The 24,137-nt window shown below is 44.2% G+C and overlaps 1 protein-coding gene across 1 annotated transcript in view; it reads left to right on the plus strand.

Moving 5' to 3' along the window:
- Nucleotides 1-24,137, plus strand: part of TSPAN5 (tetraspanin 5) — a 73,608-nt gene that overhangs the window by 18,432 nt on the left and 31,039 nt on the right. The window lies entirely within an intron of this gene.

Genomic DNA, 24,137 nt, shown 5'->3' on the forward strand with positions numbered 1-24,137 from the left:
GTTTGGTAGGCGTTGTGGGTCTGTCTGGTTAGAATACACTTGAGTTTTTTGTCTTTGCATTAAATCAACACGTATTTGCACGCTGTAACTGAAGCTCTTCCTTGCTAGTCTTGCATGTATTCCTAAAAAGCAGTGTGCTTAGGGATGCCCGTGGAAAAATAAAGCTTAGTTTTGAGCGGTTATGGGAAAACTAATCCTGTGCTCCAAAATAGGAGTTGTGAATTCTGCGCTTCATTGAGTGAAGTATGACTGGTGTGTCCTACTTTATTTGCACATTTAACATACAAGATACTTTTTGTCCTTTTTTTTTTTTTTTCCCTTGTTTCCTAGGAAACAAATGCCCTGGTATAGTAGAGAACAGCTATTGTATGGAGGCTGCTGCCTGTCTGAAGCATTGTTCTTCTGTGGGTGGAAGGCTTTAAAGGGGAAAGAGCTGGAGTTTTCCTCAACATTTATTGACCAGAATAGCACAAGGGTGCGTTTCGCACTGCTGTGCTACACCCTGATGTATTTATATTTTCTTCGGTAGTGGTATCTGTGTCGTAATAGCTTCCCTAGCGAAACTAGTATGGCTGCTCCTGGTCAAGGCAAACCAAAGAAACAGATTGAGTAACTAATAATTGTTTGTCTCAGTCATCCTCACCGAGCACCGTGCTGATGCATATTCATACAAGTGCTTATTTTGAATTACCCAGAATGGCAACAGAAATGCAGAATTTGGGGTGTGAGTGGAGTTCTGGAAATGGTATTTATGGTAGTGGATCCTCCTAGAAAGACGAGCATAAGGGGATGTGGTAGGGAATGGAGCTTGTTTTGTTATTGCTTTTGGGGTTGGAATCCAGCAGAGCTAATTCTTTAACCAGATTTGTCAGCTGTGTGTATACTGCTGCTGAGTGGCAGTAGCGCGCTCACTGCCTTCCCCAGGGGTTATATCTTCCAAAAGTCTAAACACCTTTTTGATAATAAAATGCACGGAAAGCGTATATAAGACTTTGACAATATTATGGAAGATTTTAAGATAAAAACATAAAGTTCTGCAATAACCGGGCCGTGTAGTAAGACTGTGCAAGAACTGGGGGTGAAGGGAAAGCGAAGCGGGGTGGCAGAGCAAAGACCCAGCCGAGTGCATCCCAGTGTGGAGCTGCATCTACCTGGCCGTGGCAAGGCTTGGTAGACCACCAAGAGCCTGGGGAGAGCTCCTCTGAGCCCTGCCAAGAGGGGGATTTGCCCTCCTGTAGCTGCTGCCTCATCTATGACTGGCGATTGCAGTTGCAGAGTTAAAAAGTGGTGAACCACAGAGCTCAGCCCTGCACTGAGAGAGTGCACTCACAGCTGGGGGAAGGTCGCTGTTGGCAGTATGTGCGACCCGAGGCCCTGTTCCTGTGCCCTGGTGACATTCTGACCACTTCTGTATTTCACTCCAGACACCTAAACACGTTCCTAAATCTTATTCCCAAGTTTTCCTATTTAGTTTTGGGGAAGCAGCGGTATGGTCATCACCGTGGCACCTTACAAGGCCAAGATGTTCAAAGTGAGCAGTTTTGGAAGTTTCCTATGACAGAACATCTTTTGTGAAGGAAACGAGGATTTCTCTGAAGCAAAAGCTCTTCATGGGGGAGCAAGGGGTGGGGTTGGGTTCCGTGTGGTAAGTTTTGCAGATGTGTTGTGGTGAGCTCCCCACGTGGTCGTGTTGCTTTATCAAGTGGTTTTACCTCATGGAAAGAAAACAGGTTACCCACTTTGCTCTGGATGCTCAACACCACCATCAACTGTTGTTCGTGAGTACCTGTGTCTACTTCTTGACCAAAAAGATGGCTGAATGCTAGCAAGAAAAGGGATTTCAAGTCTTTGAGCTCTTTCACATGTGAACTTTTCTGTGTTGAGATGTTATTGAGACACCGTATGGATAGACTGTCTTATGCCATTGCACCTCTTCACAGGTTACCAGCAAATGCGGTCGAATTGAAAACAAATTTGAAGACACAAGTGTTATTTTTGGAATTCCTTTAAGTGGCTGATCCAGGTTTTTGTAAAAGCAGCTGCAGTCGATGTATTGTTGACCTCTCATGAGAGCTGTGCGCCGGTGGAACTTGTGATGTTGTTGGCTGATGCCATGCACATCAAATAAAGCTTTCTCAACAGCTAGACAAACAACTGTAGGTTTCAACACGACGTAAGAAGTTCCTGGTTCTCACACAGTCATGACATCCAAAGGAGTTTTTCAGCCTAAAGGACTGAAGAGAGGGAGAGAAAAAGCAGAACTGTTTGTCAGAACTCTTTTAAATAGCAAAACAAAACGAGATGATATGGCCCAAGCCAGTTAGCTGCTGCTGAACTGTCCCTTTGCATGGTAAATACCCAGCAAGTGAGTGAATAAACAGTCATGAGAAGCTGCTGATGAGCTTGCTGTTCCCCAGGGGTTGTTGGAGAGTACTGGGGAGAGCTCTGTGCCTTGACTGCTCGTGGGTGCATCGACTAAACCAGTGAAAATGGAGAGGCCAGGCATGTGTGTCCTGCTGTTCCAGCCAGGATAAGTTAAAGCCTTTGAGCAGTGACCGTGGCAAACTCTGCAGCGTGCCACACGAACAATGAGAGTCTCTGTCCCATAGGTACTTTAGTTAACACTGGTGCGAGGCATTCTCTTTTAAAATGCTTAATGCCCTTCCCTGCCTCAAATCCCATGCTCGCTTCTATTGTCTGTCTTCTCAAAAATGACCAGAGGAGATGGAAGGAGACCGTGACAATTGTAAATAGGCTGTCACTTCTGTCTGCACATTAACATGCCCATCTGTTGGATCTTCAAGGCTTTATTTCTTGATTTCATTTACTCGATGTGGCTTTTCTTTTATTAATAGTACATGCAGTGCACATCCACTGCTGCTCTCAGAGCGTTTGTATGCGGGTATAAAAACTCCATAGTTGAGTTTATTTGAGGTGCTTGTGTAAAGCAGCATTCGATTGTGTACGTGGACACAAAGCCCAGGCACTCCGCTGTGGAACAACCCAAAGTGGCACTTAGAGTGAGACCTGTGCCGTGGTGGGAAATATGCAAGGAAACATCCAAAGAGTTCATTATGTTACGTGAGAGCATCTGCTTATTGTTATTTGAATCAGTTCTTCTATAAAAGTCAAACCTGCAGAGGAGTTGTTGCTTTGTGCTGTCCCATGGCGCTGCGTAAATCTCAGGGCAGCTCTGCAGCATTAGGGCACTTCACGCTTGTATGAAAGCTGCAATTGAATCTAGTTTTAGTATGCTTTTCATCATCAATTCGATAACGTGAGCAGAGGAAACTATCCAAATACTTTTTTTTTCTAGTTTAGAGTTGTTCCACTTTGAAGATCTGGGCTACATCTCTGAGTAGGAAGGGGCAGATCTGTGCATAAAGAAGCAGTCGCTCCAAATGCCATCCCACCCTGGTGGTTATATCACGGCATGATTTCTGTTTGCTCCCCGCTCCCTTTGTTAGTTACCTACTGCAGCTTTATTAGGAAAACCAAAATGAACTTCTGGAGGCTGTTTCTGTGAGCTGTATCCCTCGCCTGCTCCTCGGGGACCGTGGAGAAAGCGAGCTGGACGTCGGGAAACGTGGGAGAGGGTTTTGTAGCAGAAGCACGGGGAGCTTCTGAAATCTGCAGGCGCTTCTTACCACTGCTAAAACAGCCTGTTTGAAACCAGGTACCCCGAGGAAATGAAACTGCTGGTCTGCTAAAAGGGCAGAGTGTCAGGCTGTGGGCTTGGCAGGTTGAAGTGAACTGGCACTGGTGGTGGGGGAACTTATTCTCACAACAGCTGTGGCGTTGGTGGGCTCTGGTGTCACGGGGTGAATTGCGCGTGGCCCTGCATACCGGAGAGCTCCTCCCGAAGGTGCTGATGCTTTGTTGCCCTCAGCACTGCAGACCATAATCTGCTGGTCAAAACTTGAGCTACGCCAAGTGCTGCGTGTGCATCTGGATCGCTGTCAAGTATGTTTGAGTCCCTGAACAGCCAGGCAAGAAAGCAACGAGGTGTGGATGACACGGCTGCTGTGTTATTCGGAAATACTTGGTCATTAGGGCTCTTTACTTGCAAGTCTTCACGCAGCGATACTGTGTTTTGTGGTGCTTCAGGGGATCCTGGAGCTGCAGCCAGTGACTCCTTGTAGTGTAAAATAGAAAACCAGGCCCCTTTTAATGATCCTCAGCCTGTTTTGAGGAGCCTCTTGACTTTCAGGAAAATCTCGGTGAGTTTCAGCTGGGCGTAATGCGAAGCGACTGGCTGTCTTGGTGGCCGATCTGGTAGAAATTATTGTCCCTGTCTTTGCTGTGCTCATTCACCATCTGCTGGTAGGTGACACTGTTAATTGTACTGACATGAGTGTTTGCTTGGCAGCTCTCTAAACTGAAATGGTGAAATGGTATGGGTTGCAAACAGACACATGAAGCTTTTGGCTTGTATTTCTTTCATTTCCTTTAAAACCAAAACGTAGTTCATGGTTCCAGTTCAGAGAGCAGTTGACAAAAGATGTGCCCCTGCTTTGAGGAAGAGGCAGCCTCTGTCCCAGGGTGGGGCAGGAATGAGCAACAGAAGGAAGATCTGAGGCTTAAGATCTGCTGCTGCCGAAAAATTATTTGCATAACCACAGACTAAACCCTGCACAGAGAGGGCATGGGTAGGTGCCCACGTGTAACCTTTGAAAGGAAAATGAAGATCAGCTGGGGAAGAGTGCAGTGGCACTGCTCTGTCTTGTTGTCAGGGTTTTTGCAAGCTGCATGCAGCGGTGCAGGGAATTTGGAATGCTAAAAACTTAAAAAAAAAAAAAAAAAAAAAAAAAAAAAAGGGCTTCTTTTGCAAGCAGATGTGATAATTGGTGGATGTCTGACAAGTCTATTGAAGACTGTGGTTTTTAATGGGAGTGCTCGATCTGTTTTGCTTCAGCTGCTTTTTAGCTACCTGAGCTGTAGCTCCTGCGCGTCCTCAGCTGTTCCCCCGGCCTACATTTAATGGAAGCTGCTTGCTGCGGGACTACATAATCCATCTTCCTCTCACATAAATTGCCGTATATTAGTGTAATTATACAACGAGCTTTCATTTTGTTGCCTGCTTCGTTTTAGTAGATCAGCAGTTCTCCGTACTGTGTAAATCTCTGTGCTTCAGCATTGTTTTTCAGCCAGCTCTGAGCTTTTTCAGACGTGACCTGCGTTTTTACTTTGTACCTTAGAAATAACGAGGAGAGGTGAGCGAGTGACCCGCGGAGCAGCATGTGTGGGTTGGGTTACTTTGACCTGAAATTTCTGGGGATTTTTTTTTTTTTTTTTAGGCTTGCATCAGTACTTGATTTTTCTTTCTTTTGCCTTGGTTGCACAGTGACTAATGCGTGTATACTGAAAGGGATAGGGCAGGAAGGTCCTTCGTACCTCTGAACGAGTTTGTATTCAGGTAGCAGAGCTACTGGGGGGAGAGAAGTGGTGCCTTGAGTTTACTGGAGTGCCAATGGCATTATTGCCACGTGCTCAGCTCATCAGTGATCTTTCATTCCTCTCCAGATGTGGTTAGGGGTACTTCTCTTTACCTGCAAACCTCTGCTCTCACCCTTGCTGACCACTCCTAGCTGCTCATGCCTTTGGCAGACCTCAGGAAGCAGCACGGCTGGGAAAGATGTGTGGGGAATCTTGTTTTTATGACACAGGAGCAGCTGCCTGCATGTGGACAGGCTGGTACTCTTGTTCTTCTAGTGCATAAATTGCTTTAATCAGGTGGAGTGAGACCTTCTTACTGTAATGTTTGCTCCTGGAAGCTATATTTTTGAGTCTGCTGAACGTTGCTTTATAGTGGGAGACTACTGAAGGCCTGTTTCACATGACAGCACAACAGTAAACTTAGGTGAATGCTTTTAAAACCTTTTGCAAGAGCTGAGATTCAAAGGTGAAATTTTTCCTTTGGTTTTGTTTCAAAGAAATTGTCTACCCTCTTTGAGTCCTCTGTAGGGAAGCGCAGCAATTTGAAGATCAGCAAATGGGTGTGCTAATCAAAATACATTAATAGAAACTAATGACAACGAAAGAATCCTTTTCTAACAGTGGATTTGTTGGTGAGTCTAAGTAATGCTTCCTGGCATTCATTTACTTGAGTTGATTTTATTCATGCGTTGGAAATGGTGCTGTGCTCCAGTCCTTTGCTTATTGATCAAGCTGGAGTGTATGTATCAGCACTGAAGATTGATTTTTAAAGTGTATACTAGATGTACGTCTGTTCTTGATTAAAAAAAAAATCCTACAGCAGAGTGCCTTACACTGGGTTAGACAAAGCCTTGCTAAAATACATTTTATACTTTTTATAAAGTTACAGCAATCACTTCGTGGGGGAGAGTTCCTTGATAGAAACCACGTAGTTGTAAACCATCTTATTTTGGAAAGGCAGCTTTCTTCTGTATTTGCAGTATGGTTATGGGATTGGTATGAAGGGTGAATCCCCTTCCTCACAAAACAGTTTCTGTTGCAGATGCTTTGCTTTATGGCAAGTCAGCGCGACTGTACCTGGGAACGAAGCCTTCAAGGAATGTGGCCTGAAAAACTTGCAGGTTGCCACAGCCGATTGCTCATTAATTGAGAAACTTCTGTGGATGGTGTTGGGTTGCACGTTACGTGCTGGGGAGAGATGGCTGCTGCTCTGAGTGGTGTCTGCTGCTGTGGTTCTCATTTGGGTTAAGAAGGAAAAGGGAAGTTAGGTGAAATACCTTAGAAAAGGTGCGGTTCCTGGAAGGAATGGATGTGGGGAAGGTTCACATTACTAGCAAACGTGTTTGAAAAATAGTTGGGCTGACGAGACCCTGCTTGATTACTTGGCCTGTAGGTACTGAAGAGCTCTGACAAAAGGGTGCTGCGAATTGGAGAGGTTTGAAAGAGATCCTCCTCTAATCCCACCTTCCTCCTCACTCCTGGAGTAGTGAATTGCAAAGCAATTGCACGCTTCCTTGGGTCTGGGAAGAGAGAAGGAATTGATGGAGACTTGTCAGAAGCGGCTCTCAACAGGGTGGATTTCCTGACAGCAGATGGATCAGCTGGTCTCTTCCAGTGCTGTCAGGATAAGAGGTCTGGTGGGGCCGAGCATCCCAGTGCAGAGCCCAGACTGATGCACCTGGGCTGCTGCAGGATCCCATCTGTGCAGCCGGAGGGCTCAAGCAGCTCTGCAGCTCTCTGCAAGCCAGTCCCACGTTAAAAGCAGCAAGACCTGGTGGGCTGCGTGCTCTTGGTCCTCTGCCACCTGGTGCCGGTAGCAGAAGCGTTCAGAGGTGGCACTGCCCGCCCACCCGAGCGCCCCGGCAGCTCCTCTTCTGTCCTTGGGTTGTGCACTCGTAATTTCCTTTTGTTCCTGCAGAACAAAAGCACGCTGGGCGCCGTTCCTGCGCACGCTGTGTCTGCCCTTCCCGGCTGAATGCGATGCTGCTTCTGGAAGCGCTCATGAATCATGCATGTGGCTGCACAAACCGAGCACTGCGTGCTCCTCGGACACGAAGCTGACGGCTCCTGAAGATGGTTTTCCCCAGAGCTAGTTAGTGCATGCGGCTCTCTTTAAGATGCATTTTTTAATTCTTGCCTAAAGGTTACAGTGCTGGAGTCGAGTAACTGTTGCTTCTCGTTTATATAACTCTGGAGTGCGGCGTGGCTCATCGTTGTTTAAAGGCACGCAGACGTTTTTCTATATGAGGCTTATATTTGGGGGATTTGTCATCAGCCTCTAACACATGCTAAGGAATCGAGTGCTGTGTGCAGCCAACAGTGTATTCGATTTTAATTGCGATTCTTTTATTTTTGGCAGTGATTTTAATTGCTCGCCGTCATTTTAAGGAAGGGTCGTTCTGCACAGCTTTAAAAATGAACTCTGGTTCCTTTGGTTGTCCAGTTTCTGAGATCATTGCTGCTTCCATCAGTGCTTGGAAGGAGGGCCAGCCCGCCCCAGCTAACAGATTCCCCGGGATCCGAACAGGATTTGCACGTTGCCGCACGTTAGCGGGATGAGAATGTGAATCTACTACAGCAGTTGGTGAAAACAACATATGCTTAGTTTTATGAAGATCTAAAGACAGATGGTGACCCATAGGATAATTATATAACAGCCAGAATTCTATGAACAAATCTTTTTATAATAGCTGTGATCATTACTCATGAGTAGCCAGTCATTTCAGTCTTCGTCTGTTTCATAAATAGGGTAGGGATCTAGTTTGGCCTCGCCTAAACTCTTGACTGAAATTGTTCTCTAGCCTAGGTTATTTTTTCACTTCCCTCGCTATCTCTCCAGTCTTCCCTTGTGCTCGACAAAAGGCACAGCTGATGTGCTTGTCCCATCAGTGAAATAAAGCTGAAAATGCCACCTCTCCATTACACCTAACTCTTTTCTTTGCCTCCTATGTGGTTTGTTTTTTTTTTTTTTTTCTTTTTTGCCAGTCGTCCCAATCTCTGTCTGGAAGGATTAACGTTCCCCGAAGAAATTGCTTACTGCTTGGTGTTCTGGAGTCTGCACTGGGAGAAGGGAGTACAGAATTAAGATCTGTTTTCTGGGAACCGCTGGCTTTCATCCAAAACGTTACCCTCATTTGTTCAGCTGTTATCTTGGCTGCTTCTTGCATTACTCTGGAGTGGATGGGGAAGTTTTGCAGATTTCTGGGGTAGAGTTTTTAGGACGGGGAACGAACTGGACAACCGCTTCTGAGGCATCAGTGTAGCAGCCTTTGAACCACCAGCGGCCCCGACTGATCCAGCATCAAGATGAAATACCTGCCCGCAAGCATAGCTGCCTTTTGATGAGGATTTCCAGGGGCGGTTTTAGAAAAAACAATACATTTTCTTCCCTCTCTAAGGCTAATAAGCCTTTCGGTACCCAGTAGCTCGTGACCCATCTGCTTTCCATGTCCAAAGGGCAATTTGCCAGCTAGATGCAAGCCACAGGTTGCTCCTTGACTGGCGTGGTTGTAGAGGGAAGCAGCAGAGAGGTATTTTCTGACCTGTTACGTGCTCGTGCTGGTTTCTTCTTGAGTAGCTAAGGTGATACTCAGGGCAGGGATTCAGCTACAGGTCACAGTAAGTAGGTTGACACAGATTAAGGAGACGTTAAAGAGGTAAGGGACAGAGTTCTGCTAACATAATATTTTCAGGGAGCCTACCCAAGAATAGCATATACTGAGCACTGGCCAATTTGTCGGCAAAGTGCGATTCTCGTTTAAAGGCCTCTTTGTGTGAAGCTGCGTCCCAGCTTTCCCCAAAGGAAGCATTGATAGCTTCCTTGCTAGCCATGGACCTATCCCAATCCAAACAGATTAGGGCTTGAAGGAGTAATTATAGGAAATACAGCAGCAGAAGTACTTCAGCAAATGCCACTACAGTTTCCCAGCTGGAGAAGTACTAAGGCTGTGTTCCTCTGGGACACCACATTTTTATCCTCCTTGGTCGATGAGTCAGTCTGGCCCTTGACAGTTTTACTCGTGTGAGAATTACAAGAAAGTTCCTCGTGGCAAGAGCAGCTCAGGGCTGAAAAATAATAGAGGGAGCCTGTGTTAGCCAGGTCGGTGCTCTCTGAAAACGAGATTGTCTTAAGAGTCCCTCGTGTGACCCTCTGGACAGAGCAACCTTCTTTCATGCTGTTTTACAGCAGCGGGAGCCCTAAACAAATCCTCTTGAGCAGTCAGCTGGAAGCACATCAAAGGCTTCTGCTCGCCAGGCCTGTATCTGTCCAGATCCTCGCCTTTGTAAGTTGCTGAATTAAAGCATTCCAATAATAATAAATACAGGAATCCTTCCCTTTCTAAGAAGAATGAATTCACTGAGAGGCTATTAATAAAAAATTAAAAATAAAATGCACTTTTTAGGAGGTAGACTTCAACAAATTGGCTTTTTTTATTTTTTATTTTTTATTTTTTTTTAAATCTTTAGGGGAAATGATTCCCCTAAATTGCCTGTTGTCTGTTTCAGCGTGGAATGTTTTTGCTTGGCTGGTAACCTGGTGCATTTCCATGAATTTCCATGTTTCGGATCAGATTCAGCCCCTGGCTCAGACAAATCGAGGACTTAAGCAGAAGGGAATCTCTCGCATACCAAACGAGCTTCCAGGCAGCTGGGCTCTTGATTACTTTGTGGTGATAACTTGCATGGTTGTCTGTCAAAGAAACCTGTTGATTTCTTGTTCTGGAACAGACACTTTTTTTTTTTTTTTTTTTCCAAAGTTGCTCAGACCCTTGCAGACTATAAAAACATCTTTCCAGGTTAAGGATGTTTTTGCTTAAAATTTTATTTTATTTTCTTTTTGCTTTTTGCTTTTTTTTTTCCATTATCAATGTGAATTTTAGCTCATTTCTAACAGACTTTCCCTGGCAGTGGGCACTGCCTGTATGTCACCTGTATAAGCACTCTGAATCAGCAGTGTCAGCAACCCCTAAAGTAGCAGTAGGGCGTTGTCTTTGCTTCCCTGTGTAAGACACCATAACTCCTTTTAATGCAGTTGCCCAGCGTATTATTTGAAGCCCTCGAAGTGCGAGCTGATTGCTGCAGAGGTCCTTCTTGGTTCAGAGCTCTCAGTCATGCAGTTGCAGTGTGTCTCACGATGCGCCTCCAATTCTCTGGTCATCAGCCCCACGGCTCCTGTCCTCGCCCCCAGTGCTCAGTGGCATCTGTTGGCTCACCGAGGTGAGACGAGGTCTCCCAAGGTGACTGGTAGTGGGTGTTTAATATACGTACGCAGGGATTGAAACCTGTGTGCTCTGGGGTTTTCTCCTTTTATTCCCCTCCCATTAATTGGCAGGGTGGATGGTTGTTACTGAACCTCTGTCCATTGATATTCCAAGGTGATCAAAATTGATGTTTCTAAACCAGTGGTACAGATGACCACATTCCCTTTATAATGGAGAGCTGCTCCTGATCTTCTAATAAATTATAGCCCATTAAAAAAACAGCAATCCCAGTGTTTTCAGTCCTGTCTCTCTTTTATATGGGGACTCTGGCTGGTGCTTGTAGAAATGGCTACACAAATCTTGCAATAAAATCTCAGAGTAAATTTTTTTTTTTGTGCACTTCTTATATGAAGCCCACTTAGGAATGAGATGTATTTTTGTTCTGTACTTGATCAGTTGGTCATTCTGTAAGTTCCTTAAGTACAGCACCTTCATAAATCATGTCGCAGAGGCACATAGCCTCTATTTGTGAGCCTACATAAATACTTGTTGACTTGCTTTTGGGAGCAGCTGGAACATTTGTTTCGGTTCTTTAAAGAATTTGTGAATCACTATTGGGTTATTTATCTGTTTTGTGTCTGTGTTAGGTGCTTTAATGTGTCCTGCTTGCTCTGAAAGATCAGTAGTTGGGAGCAGGACACCTGATCAGCAGGAATTATTGCTGCTCTTCCAAGGCAGTGTACGGACACGGCTGCAAGACCCGAGAGTGCACCAGGATGGCTAGAGATGAACCAGCCAGGAATCTCTTCCAGGGCTTCTAGGCATGAGCTCTCTGCTGTTACAGCTTGCGTGTAAATGACCTTTCAGCCCAAAAGGGGAAGCTGCACACCTTCCTTCCGTGCTTAGCATGGTACACTTACTGGTACGTGCTTATTAACTACTTACTGCATATATCCTATAAAGAGCTTTATGGTGCTGAGGCAGGCATTCCTTCTGGAGTTATTTGTCTGCCTTTTGCCTTGCTGGCAATTATTTGTCTGCCCTTCCTAAGATGTGCTCTCCATGCTCAAAAGAAGATTGATCTTAGATCACTTTCTTATCTCAGGAATTCCTATCTCGGGATTCTTATCAGCTCCCCAAGAAGACAGAGAGAGAAAATACAGTCACAGCAAGGTGATTTTGGCATTGCCAGAGCAAACTTTGAAAAAACCGAAGGGTCCAAGATAGGAGGCTTGATTTTGAGAGTCTTCATTTCAGCTAGGACAGCTAATTTTTATCTTTTCCATGCCTATGAAAACCAGTGAGCCAAGCAAAACTGAGAACCTCAAGCAATGAATAACAAGTTAATAGTAGCTAGGGCTTTGTGGAAAAATGTAATTACAATGAAGCCTGTAAAACAACCTCAAGAGTTTGCAGGTCTGTGTTTTGAAGAGTTTTGTTCTCTAGTACCGAGACCTGAGAAAAGGCTGTGAGGGCTTCTGGTGCCATTGCTCCTTGTCAGTCAGAAGGAGCTGGGTGGTGGTGAGCTGGAGGAACAGGGCACCAATCTTTTTCTCCATAGGTAGGAAGCCCCAGCGACATTCCTGTTGTGTTGATGGAGAACAATTTGTTTTTCATGTGAGGAATGTGAGTCAGATAAAGCCAAAGCTGGTAGTGAATATTCTGGGAAGATGCCACTTTGTTCCTCTTAGAAGGTTCTTCAGCTTTCAGTCCTGTCTGGAAAGTGCTATTTTTACCTGCACTGTTCAGGGTTTTGTTGCATGTTCTCATTAATGGTGGAATAACCTGACCCACGGTAGAATAATGCAAGTATCTGTATGTTTATTTTTGCTTCTATTTCTGTATATAGATGGCATTAAATCACAGAAATCCCTTAGTGCTGCTTATTCTTTTTTTTTTTTTTTTTCTTCTCCAAACTGCTTTGCTTTGTTCTAGGCCAGTCTGTGGAATGCTTTTTCTTTTTTTCTTTGTAAATTGTCTTCATTCAAGTGAGGGAAAAATCTATAACATCATGTTCAGGATGTAACTCTAGCAGGCATCTGTCATAATTGCAAGTTATCTTTTATTTCTTTCTGGTAATTTCAATGTGGCTTTCTGTAATGTAACTTTCCTAATGGAAGTGGGAGGAAAAAAAGGAATTATGGTATGAAGCAGTGACATGTTGCAAATAAAATTTGACAGTAATATTTGTGTATCTTATGTGTACCTTAAAAAAAAAAACACCAAACCCCTCAGACTGCATTCTGTTGTTCATTTTTGGGGAATGGCTGAAGAAGGTTACAGTTTACAATGCTGATTTTATGGTGATGAATGCGACAGTTGCTGGCATTTTGCAGTAGCACGTTCTCTCGGATTTCTTCAGTTGGTGCAGTTTGTCTCTTTACAGCAGGAGTCGGTTCTTCCAAATAAAATAAATCCCTGCTGCTACAAGGCAAACTGCATTCATATTTCTTTTACTCCAGACCACCATTATGTGGAAGGCACAAGGTTTGTGAGAAGAAGCTTACGAGTGGCAGGGATGTGATTTACACACCATGAAAATCCATTCAACGATTTCAAGCCTTCGGCAAATGTGATTCTTACGTGGATCTGCCCTCTGTCATGGCCTGGGGACAGAGACAGCCACATCGTCAGGAGCCAGCTGCTATCCTTGCCATCCTGGGGACACAAGTAGGATCGTCACATTTCTCAAAATGCTCATTTGCAGCACAGTAAAAAACAAAACACAAACAAAAAACAACAGTTTAGGTCTCTTAGAGTGAGCAAAGAAATCCGGCCTTAAAGAATGATGCTGAAAGTCTTGATGTGTAAAGGTTTATTATCCTCAGTGTGTACTGCTAAACCTGGGGTCTTACACGAGTCTCTCCAGTTTGCACTGTTTTGTCTCAGTCACAAAACCTTTCAATACATGCAGCTTGTTCTTGCTACGAGGGCTTTCAGCTCAAAAGCGAAGAATGTCTATTCATTGGAGGCGTGGGAGATGGGGTGAGGGATGGCAAAATAATGACAATGACAGCTTGTAAGTTGCTCTATAGTAACTCCAGTTATAACTTATTTACAAGTTTTTTTTTTTTCAGTGCTTGCCCTCATTGAATTTTTAACCCTGGCCTGTAACTGTCCTGTAAAACGTAGCAAAGGTTTTGAAGCCATATCAATTCCTTTTATTCTTTTGTTGATATTTGTTAACAAACAGTTTTTCTGGTCAGAATGAGGTCTTTAAAGAAAGCTTACTGAGGAGCCAGGAACAAATCATCCCTCTGTGGTGGAGGGCTAAGCATATCAGGGACAGGGATGCACAGCTAAGCAAGGAGTTATAGTGAGCTGAAACACAAAAAGAGAGCACAGAAGAAATAGGATCAAGGACAGGTGAGACAGAGCGCATAAAAGCACATCCATTGGGCACCAGAATGCTGCCAAGAGAGCCAAAGTGTAGCTGAAAAGAAAACCAGCTAAGGATATAAGGCCAAGAGGAAGGGTCTCCACAAGCATGCCAGCATCCAGAGGAGGCTGTGAGGAAGCCTGTTCCCGCTGATGTCCAGGGGGTGCCTGGGACTGAATGTGATGGCAGGAAAGCAGCGGGACAGGGACCCAGCAGAGGAGCTGAAATGTTTTCTTGTCCTCCTCTTAGAAAGCTGGGCTTGATGTGTCTGAATCCTCCTTGATTAAATTTCTGCTTTCTGCAGCTTTTGTGGTGAACACAGACCTCGGTTATTCACTCTTTCCACAACTGTTGCAGGCTGTTACCAGTCTTCCCTCCATTGTGTTTTTTAATAAAGATCCTAAGTCATCCCTTCACTTCTTTTTTTTTTAGGCCAGCAGTCATTTCTTTGCTTTCTTAGATGCTCTGAATGATTCTATGTCTCTGGACAAGTTAAGTGCCTAAAACTAGATGTAACACCCAGCTAAGCCCTACAGAGACTAAATATAGCATAAGGATTACACTCTCTTGCAGGCTATTTTGCTTCATTTATAAACTCGTATGTAAAGGTTGTGTTTCCAGTGAGAGCTTTTCCTTGTTGACACATTCAGCTTGCAGTTTACCACGGGTCTTTTAAAACTTTTAAAAAATTGTTGTGAAATGATATCCTCTCATTAAAGAAGCTGTGTGTGTGACGGCAGATTTGCTGGAGGGGCACGCAGTTATCGTGTCCCAAACTTCAGCAGTGCTTTGCTACAGCAAGAAAACTTCAGGAACCGGGGGATCCTCCCAAATAATGCGTAAATGCTAGGTATGTGTTTGGGACCTTGAAGTCTGGGCAGAATTTACTTGCAATGAGCCTTAACAAGCATCAGTCATTTGAGTAATCCTGTTGTTAGATGATTTTTTGAGGAGCTGCTGTGTGCTCGGTCATTCGCTGCGCTCCACTTGCCCGCCTTTGCTTTCAAGTAGCTCCTTGTGCACTGTCTCCCCTGACTGGATTATTTCATTCTGTCAAGGTCTCTATACTCTGTTTAAAATAAACTTGAAGTCTCGTTGTAGCTGCCGTAAGAAAACTTGATGAATGCGCCGTTTTCCTTCATCCTGGTTGTTAACAAAAATGTTAAATAGTTCTGGACGTAGGAGGGGCCCCTGGAAACACCCTTGTCACATCACTCCGTTTTGGCAGCGAAGGTTTGATAATTACTCACATAACTAGCAACTGGCTTTTTCTCCTCATTCCTGCTGTCCTAGCAGATTGACTAAAACCAGCCTTCCACCAAACTTGGGAATAAGGGAGCGTTAATTGAAATTCCTGCAAAACGCTCAAGACTAGTCTTGCTGGAAATAATGGGGCCCGGAACAGGTACGAGAGAACTTGTGGGTGGATATTGCCGTAAGAATAGGATTTTGACTTTGTGTGTTGATATTAATCAAAATAGTTTCAACTGCACATTGCACAGCTGCACAGTGTCTGTGTCCTCAGGGAAACTTTTTGATCAAAATGCAGTGGGTGTCTGGTAAGTACACCTGAAGTGCACGATGGAAATTCAGGCTGGGTGTGTGAAATGGGGAGAATAACTCTGCCTAACAAATCCATCAGTTTTCATTGTGTAAAGGCTACAAAGACAGCCGTCAGATTTTATTATTTTTTGCCTGTTATGTTTGCCCTTCTCAGAAAGGAGGAAAGGAAGCTATTATTCATTATTTGATTTGTTTCAGAGCCATTATTGATTTTGGAAAATTCGATAAGCATCTGAATAAATAGTTGTTCTATTGGTTCTTTCAAGTGGAGCAAGACTTGGCAGAAGTTTGCCTTGGTGCAGGGCAAACATGACAGAACTGGTCACCAGGAACCGATGTTTCGATTCTGTGTAAGCTGAAAAGCAGCAGTTTAAAATCCCTTTCTTTCTCATTTTCTTTAACTAGTGATGCCCAAAAACGTCTTAAAGGACTTGGGGTGGTAGCAGGGACGGTGGTGGGATATTTAAGGAGATACTGCCTTCTGAAATTTCCAACCTTTTCAAATTTATTGAGTGTTTCTTCATGTATCCAGTATTCGTCTAGCTACCCTGCTGATTTTGATGCAAAATTTTCTTTGTTGTTTTGCGATTGCTAACAATTGATAGGAAGAGGAAGTCTTTGAATGAACTGAGTCGATGCTTTGGAAGGAAAAGTAAAACTTTTACAAATCCCTTTCTTTGTAAGTGGTAATTATTTGTTTTCTTAAGTTGAAACCTATCCAAGCAACAACAACAAAATCACAGCCAGCCCTCAAGATTAAAGAAATCTGAAATTTAGATCAAGAACACTGTACATTGAAATTGTCCTTTAAATACAGTAACTGTTGGGACTGTACAGCAAATATTTGACTAAAATGAAAAGAAGTTGGTAGAAGCTGCTTAAGGTTGGTCAGCATTGGAGGCAACAGGGCCTGGGATGGTCATTGAATACTTCTGGGTTGGCTCTGGAGGAGCAGGTAAGAGCTGGCTGATGCTGGAAGGCTTGTGGAAACAAGTCTGTGTGTTTTAGGTGTTTTCTTTGTTTGAAATAATCTGATGCAGTGAATGCAATCTGCAGTGGAAATGAAGTGGAAGAAAGCTGCTGTCCCAGAAGGGCTGTCCCAAGCTTTGTTCCATGGTGGGACTTATCCATTCCTCAGAGCTGGGCGGACGTGCAAACCAGATGTGTAAGTGGGGAACTGGAAAGATAACGAGTAGCTAGGACTGCCACAGGGGGAAATGCTAACAAGGATATCTGCATAATTTGTGTGTGTGTGTGTAAATTCTTTTGTTTTCATGTTTTTGCTAGCATCTTGTCCGGGGCCTGTCTGCGATCTCAGCTCCTATCAGGCTGGAGATCCCTGATTTTTATTTCTGACACCTGACAATGGCTTAAAACACCACAGAAATCGTTTCTCAGTCTAGTCAGCACTTCAGAGTACTTGGGCAAAGGCAGGGGCGTGCAGCCTGGGGCAAACAGGCTTAGTGCCCTTGCTTTTGTGGGGTCCTTGGTGGCATTACTGGGCTCCGCTGTGCTGATCCCAAATGCGCTTTAATTAGGACAGGTGAGGAGAAAAGGAGCTAGACCGCATGAGTCACGTGAAGCCTTCTATCCTGCTTTTTATGTTCTGTGCTTTATTTTTTTTTTCTTTTCTCTGTCCTTTGAGTCTCAGGCTTTTATGAAGAAAAAGACGTGTCTGGCTTTGTCAGACAAGGTAATTACATCTTTTAAACTATAGCTGTCTGCTGTGACTAAAAGATATCAAAACAGTCTTTAATGTCCTGATGCTGATGAAAATTTGCCAGGTGTGAGTGGTTGATAAGGCTGCTGTTAGGTTTATTTTTCTGGCAGCATTTAGAGCAGGCCACTAGAAAAGATGGGCCCCTGCATTTCTCATCTCCTTTATTTTTTCCCCTAAATCTTGTCCTCACGTGACAGTGGTGCCACTCTGTTCAGGGCGTTTATCTCCCTTAGTCTTGCTCCAGGATTGTCTTGTAGACTTCTCAAAATCTGTGAAACAGTGTGTGGCTTAAAACACACGGGTGTTAGCAGGGCTGCTAAAATGAAAACTTTGCGAAATGCTTTTTCACATGCTGTTTTCTTTTTCTCCTACATTCGGTATTAAAAAAATGTTAGTGGAAGTGAAGCAGCAATAATCTGTTGTAAAGCCCCAGCCCCGTCTCGCTGAAGTGAACAATGAGAAACCAGCCTTTCATTAACACTTTGCCCTTGCCGGGCCTGAGAAACTCCTCTTTTTTTTTGCCTCTCCAGTCGAGCTAGCATTGTGCCTGGCCATCAGCTTTGAGACGGGCCTTGTCCCAAGGGTTCAGGCTGTTTGGCCGACAAAAGGCAGCCGGAGAAACTGCTTCCCAGGCACTGCCGGTCCTCAGCGTGCCACACATGCGCCGAAGGCCATGCCTCTCGTTGACTTCTTTGCGGTGGTGCTGTCGGCTCCATTCTTTCACCTATCCATATAATCTATAGCTTCAGGGCTCCTGGTCTTGTTTCTGAACTTTTTCGGAAATTTGCATTAGCTGGGAATGAGAAAATGTTGATTTGTGGAAGTGTCTTGCACTGGGCTGTAATAAGCGGATGGTTGAGCTGTCACGGCCTATCGCGTCTGTGGGACTTAGCAGCGACCTTTAATCAGCAGATTATTGACACGACGTAGCAAGCCGTCTGGTAGGGCTGTGGAAGTTCAGGACCTTAGGGAATGCTAATAAAAGTTCCTGATCCAGGTTACCGCCTCTAAAAGAGAAAAAGGCTTACGTATTTTTGCAGTTTGTTTTCATTTTAAGGTCAGTGAAAGGTGAAGAAAACAGTACCTTGTACTCGAGGCCCAAAGCTTTTTATCAGCAACTGTAGCATTGCACTGCTGCCAGTATTCACTTTTGCACTCTTGCCATATGTTGAAATCCTCTTTTTGATGATTTCATCTTCCAAAGGCTGCAGGTCGAGGGGTTTGGACAAAGAATACGAGGCCCTGTGGCTACTTACTGCATTTCCCCCGCAGCTTCAGCAGCAGCGTCTTGTCCTCGCAGCTGCCATCTCCCGTGTTTCATACCACAGTGAAAATTAAAACGTGTTTGGAAACAGCAACTCTCCAAAGTAACTGCAGTCTCGGTCCTTGATGCATGTGAGTGACCATAAAAAGGAAACACCACAAACAGAACCACCGGTGCTCGTTTGTGCTCAATTCTCTTCTTAGGATCTACAGAAAAAATAAATTAGTCATAGGTGAAGGCTTGTTTTTGCTCATATCGTTTAAAGTTGTTCCAAGCGTTGAGTTGCATGCGCTACTCTTACTTTGAAGGGAAATAGGTTTATAATTTTTTGGCCTAATCCCCAGTTAGCGGGATTTAGCGGACAGAATTTTAATAACGAAAAGGGTTACAAATTAATACCAAAAGATAATACTTCTGAATATTTCGTAAAGCATCCCAAAAGCTAAATGGAACGTGGGAATATGAAAGAGCTTTATTTTTAGTTCTGTTCTTCATTCAGCCAAGCATAAATTGATTAGATACTGCGCTCCTTGTCTTATAGTGTTTTTCTTCCATGTCAATTTTACCAGAACTGTAGCAGTAACTTCATAAGAGGGCTTGTCAGAGTTAATCATTTCAGCAGTAGAATAAAGCAGTGATATGTAATGAAATGTGTATTAAGTATTAAATGTTTTAGTGACTTCTATGGAAAAAAATAGTACACCTCTGAGGCCTTTTTTCTGACTTCTAAAATATATTAAAAGATCAGATTACCATCATCTGTTTATTTTTTATTTTTTGCTATAATGGCACCAATCTATTGCTCCTAATCCCTTTTTGTAGACACTGTGGGATTAAAAAGCCACGCTATGCAATTTCACTGAAATGAGTATTATTTTTTTTTGGTAATTTGCTGTAACAATGTACTCTATTCACTCAGCAGTAATTCAAAACGAAGAATTCCCCTTATGAATCCATTGGACGTTTCCTGATCCTTATTAATTACTGTCCAGGTTGCAGCCTGCGTTTCGTGGGATGGATTTGAGCAATTGTGAGGAAATGTCACGCAGCACAGATAAACTCACCTCCATTGACGGCGCTTGTTCAAAGAGTGGTCTCTGAGAAGTGGATCAGGGATAATTTGTCTTGATTAAAACGTCGCTGGCTTTGAGCTGGTTCACATGCTTCTGGCAAAACTTGCTGCTGCCTAAATGGTGAGGTGATGGAGGACACGAGGTTGCTTGTGTATGAACATTTTTGGCACTTATTTTTTCTGGAGAAGGTATTGGATCTTGGGGTGGAAGAATTTCACTTCAGGATTTTTTTTTTCCTATGCAAAACAAATAGCAGTAGCGTTGTTAAGTTAAAGATATTAAAAATAGCTGTCTTTCTACGATGGGAAAATTTATATAGAAGGACTTCCTCAGTGCCTGTTTTTAAAGGTGTGGGAGGGATAGATGAGGAACTACTGGTTAAGTTATCAAGCTTGATAACATGACAGTTTGCAGTTTCTAATCTGCAAATTCAGGGTAAAAAAAAACAAAAAACAAAAAACCTAAAAGCTGAAATTGTGACATCAGGATACTTTAAAAAAAGATTTTATAATTTCTCATTGATAAGAAGGACTACAGCAGCTGGGAGCCTGTGTGCTGGGGTCTCGCCAGAGGTGTGGAGAAATGGAAGCCCATCGTTTCTTGAGGAGCAGGCCATGGTTCCTGGCATTTCAGAGGTCACTTGTTGGCCACAGACCACCTCCGTTTTAAAACCAGATCTTTTTCGGTGTTAACTTGAATTTCATTTTGCGTGCCGTGACAGGGCGTCGCGTTCGCTTCCACTCTGAAATGAGGTAGCGAGAACTTACCTGGATGCTTATCGTGCAGCTTTCCATGCTCCGTGTGGTGAGAGTGTGCTAAGAATAGCAGTTGCTTACTGTAGTGCCAAGAGGACTTCTTCAGATGGGCAATTTTCAAGTTCACTGAGCACAGGAAAACAAACCAATTTGAGTTTAACTGCAGTATAAATATTAGAAAGGAGTCAGACCTACAAAAACACCCTTTAAAGAAAAAGGAAAGGGAAGGAAAATGCAATTCTGAGGTACAGGATTTTTTTATATAGTTCCTGATTATATTTTCTCTTTTGGAGCCAGAAAAATATTCTGGTCAATATGAAAAAAAAATATGATAACAAAAATATGCCATTTGTTTTTTTTTCCCATTTTTGGATTTACTAATATTGTGCATTAACTTACAAGACTGTACGGGAGAATACTGTACAGATTTTTAAGTGTATGTATATATGAATGTGTACACATGTGGTAGGTTTGTTGCCTGTATTATTGCTATTCCTGTGTAATTCTGGGACAGCAGAGTGGCTGGGTACCCGGGAAGTCCTTGGTGACGGGATCTGGAAGAGTGAATTAAGTAGAAAGTCTATCCCCGAGCTTAAGCTGAGCTCTTAATTGTATTGCTTCTGTCAGGTGAGATTGACCCACAGAGCTGCTGTCGTGTTATCCTGGCACAAACTCCCAGTGCTTTCAGCCCCGACTTACGGAAAACTTGCATAGCAATGTGGTGAATTACTCAAAATACATTTTCTTTACTGTTTGTTCCAATGCATAGAACAAGCTATCTGGGAGCTTGGGGTCCTTGGTGTTTTTTTCCCCCCCACAGTTACTGCTGATTCACATGACAGAAGCAGGCAGATTACCAGGGCCCCTGCTTAAGTTGTTGTTACATTGATTGGTGAAGTTGTGCTTAGAAGGAAATCAATGTCTTTTATATATGAGTGTATTCTTAGGACTCAAACCGGATCCAATTATTTTATATTTACTGGGAGGTGAGAATCGAGGAAATCCTTAAGCTGATGAAAAGAGTGAACTCTCTAAATGTTATTATTATTTTTGTTGTTGTTGTTGTTTTTTTGTTTTCTCCTCCAGGAAAGGTGAGACCTGCAAGATGCCTTAGTTTTGCTAGGAGGTAACCATTTAAAGAAAATTGGACTACAGCATTCTGTGGAAGAATGCAGAAATATAGGTAGCTATTCTGGGAGGTGAAACCCTTTAAGCTGCAAAACTGATTGCTTGTAGTGTAAAGTGGCAAAGCAGAAGATCTGGGAAGGGTGGTAAATGTTCCGATCAAAATTTGGCTTTCTGAAGAAAATATTTTTAAAGAGGAGATGCAGCAGGTGGCTTCAGATTCTGCGGCTCTATTTTTAGCTTACTGAGCCTGTGATACAAATGGGTGGCTTCAGAACAAAGAACAACTTACTGGTTTACCACTGTGTGTTTGTTTCCACTTCCCACTTTAACTACGTTTGTGTTAATAAGTAAGTTCTTCTAAGCTGGGTACCCGGGACTTCAGCAGTAACTGGGGGAGGTTTTTTAAAAGCTTCTAGCACTTCCCAGCTGCAATTACAGTCAGAAGGGAAAACCTGGAGGGTAATGCCTTAGTTTCATGTGATCGTTGTATGCACTTTGCCTGGAGAACTAACGAAGCCAGATTTCTTCCACACTTTTTCCAACATCCAAAAAAAAGAATATATTTTTTTCCAAACATCTTTGGTTCTGTTGTCTACCTCTAGGTTGATGCGGTGTCGTACGGGAACAGACAGTTGGCCCAGCCAGCAGCCAAACCCAATCTCTCTTAGTCACTGGAAGCGTTGCAGAGCGTGGGCTTGCTCCTTCTGCTGCTGCTTTCACAGCTCCAGCCTCCACATGGCCTCGCGTCTGGTCATGAGCTCTCTGTTTGTGCACAGACAGCGGTGGGGGAGCGCCGGGGGCTCGCTTCACCAAACGGGGCTTCGAAGTGCCCCCCTGGTGCATCCCGGGGGATGCTCGGCTTGCCTGGAGCTGTGCAGGAGAGGCACGAGTAGGAGCGAGGCAGCGAGAGACTGAACTGCTGGTGAGGAAAGCTAGGCCACGGATCCCTTGTCCTGCATCGTTACACAAACATCATACGGATCGACTGCAGTTCAGGCCAGGGGAAGAACCCCACTCCTGAATTTGGGGTGCATCCCTTACACACACAACTCATTTCCCCTTCTGCTCCGAGGCAAGAGATGGCAGTGCTAATTACTGCGTGAACTGGAGGCAAGGCCAAAAGCTATCAGTGACATCTCTGTCCTCACTGCTCTCCTTTCTCTCCCTTTTTGGTGCCCCCAGGGCGGCTGCTGTAGAGTATAGTGGCACGATTTGGTGCATCAGGGTAGAGGATCAGGCAGCACCCTGCACTTGCTTTTTCCTATTTGGCGGTGACCGAAATCAAGCAGAGGCCACACGAGTGCAGCCAGGAGAGCGAGTCGGGGCCAAAACCACAGCTGCAGTCCCCTGGGCCCCTTCCATGCTCCCTGCCTGGACACAGGTCAGTGCTTGCCTTGCCAGGTGTCATGGGATCGATGGGAGATATGGACGGAGGTACGTCTAAATGACACACAGATTCCGACTGGGTACAATCAGAGTGAAAAGTCAAATTCGGAAAAGAGAAGAGCTGCCAGCACCAGGAGAGCTGGGGTTAGAGGAGCGGGGGGCACCCAAGTGGAACAGTCACACGAGGGGCTGTTGAGGACATGCTGCCTAATTTAAAAACAGACAAGTGAAAGAGAGAGAGTGGGGTTATCTTGTGAGCTTTTGTGTGTTTGCATTTAAATGTAGGCTCGCTGGGATGTCTCCTTAGCAGTGTGTAGGTTACTGCACAATTAACAAACCTGCAGTTTTACACAATCAGGTCCAGCTGCATCCTAATTGTCATGGGCCTATGTCCACGCGTCTCAAGAGCCCGGGTTCATTTCTGCGTGCTGACGGGGCACAGCGGGGTCTCCTACAGGAGCCGTAAGGCACACGGTAACCTGAAGAGCTGGACGCTGCCGGTGCCAGCGTCGATGTGACATTTGAAAGAGGAGCCTGCAGGTATTTGGTGGACTGCAGCCACACCAGATGCTTTCATGGTGCTGGCCACTTTAGACCTTTGTAGAATTAAGGGAATGAGGAAAAATTATAGAAAGCAATTATATTCTTTTCTGAGGATTTTTTTAAATGTCATAAAATCTTGTTTTGCCATTTTTCACATCCAGTCACCTCGCTAGCTTGCAGACAGATGCTCAGAATCCCATGGCTGTTTTCTGTCATCCCTCCAGTGAACAAGTTTTCAGCTTAGAGCAGATACATCTATTTTCTGACTTCTGCAGTATACGACACTGTGTGTGGAGAGTTAAACTCCCTTTTATCCTCACGGCCCATATGCTCGGCCCTCCTACTGCTCCAGTTTGTTTGTGGTCACCTTTCTTCGCTACGAGGAGGACGCGAGGTGCCGGGGAAGGGTTCTTGCTGTGACAGTTTGTCACCAGTTGTGCGTCGCCCAAGACCTTTTTTCCTCTCGCTCTTCCTCTGTGTAGCCCAACGCAGATTAATTGCAATGTTTGTGCCGCAGGGAAGGACCAAATTTGAAGGTCTCTTCCTGTCTCCTGATGTTTTGGTTCAAGTGAAGGAGTATCTAAAAATGTGAGTGGAAAAAACAACCGAACAAAAACTAAAGCAAAACAAAAAGGAAAATAATTTATGTTCTGAAAGTCTTCTTACTTCGTAGTGGATGAACTAAGATA

This window comes from Aythya marila, assembly GCF_965140915.1.
Source record: "Aythya marila genome assembly, chromosome: 4".
Lineage (NCBI taxonomy): Eukaryota > Metazoa > Chordata > Aves > Anseriformes > Anatidae > Aythya > Aythya marila.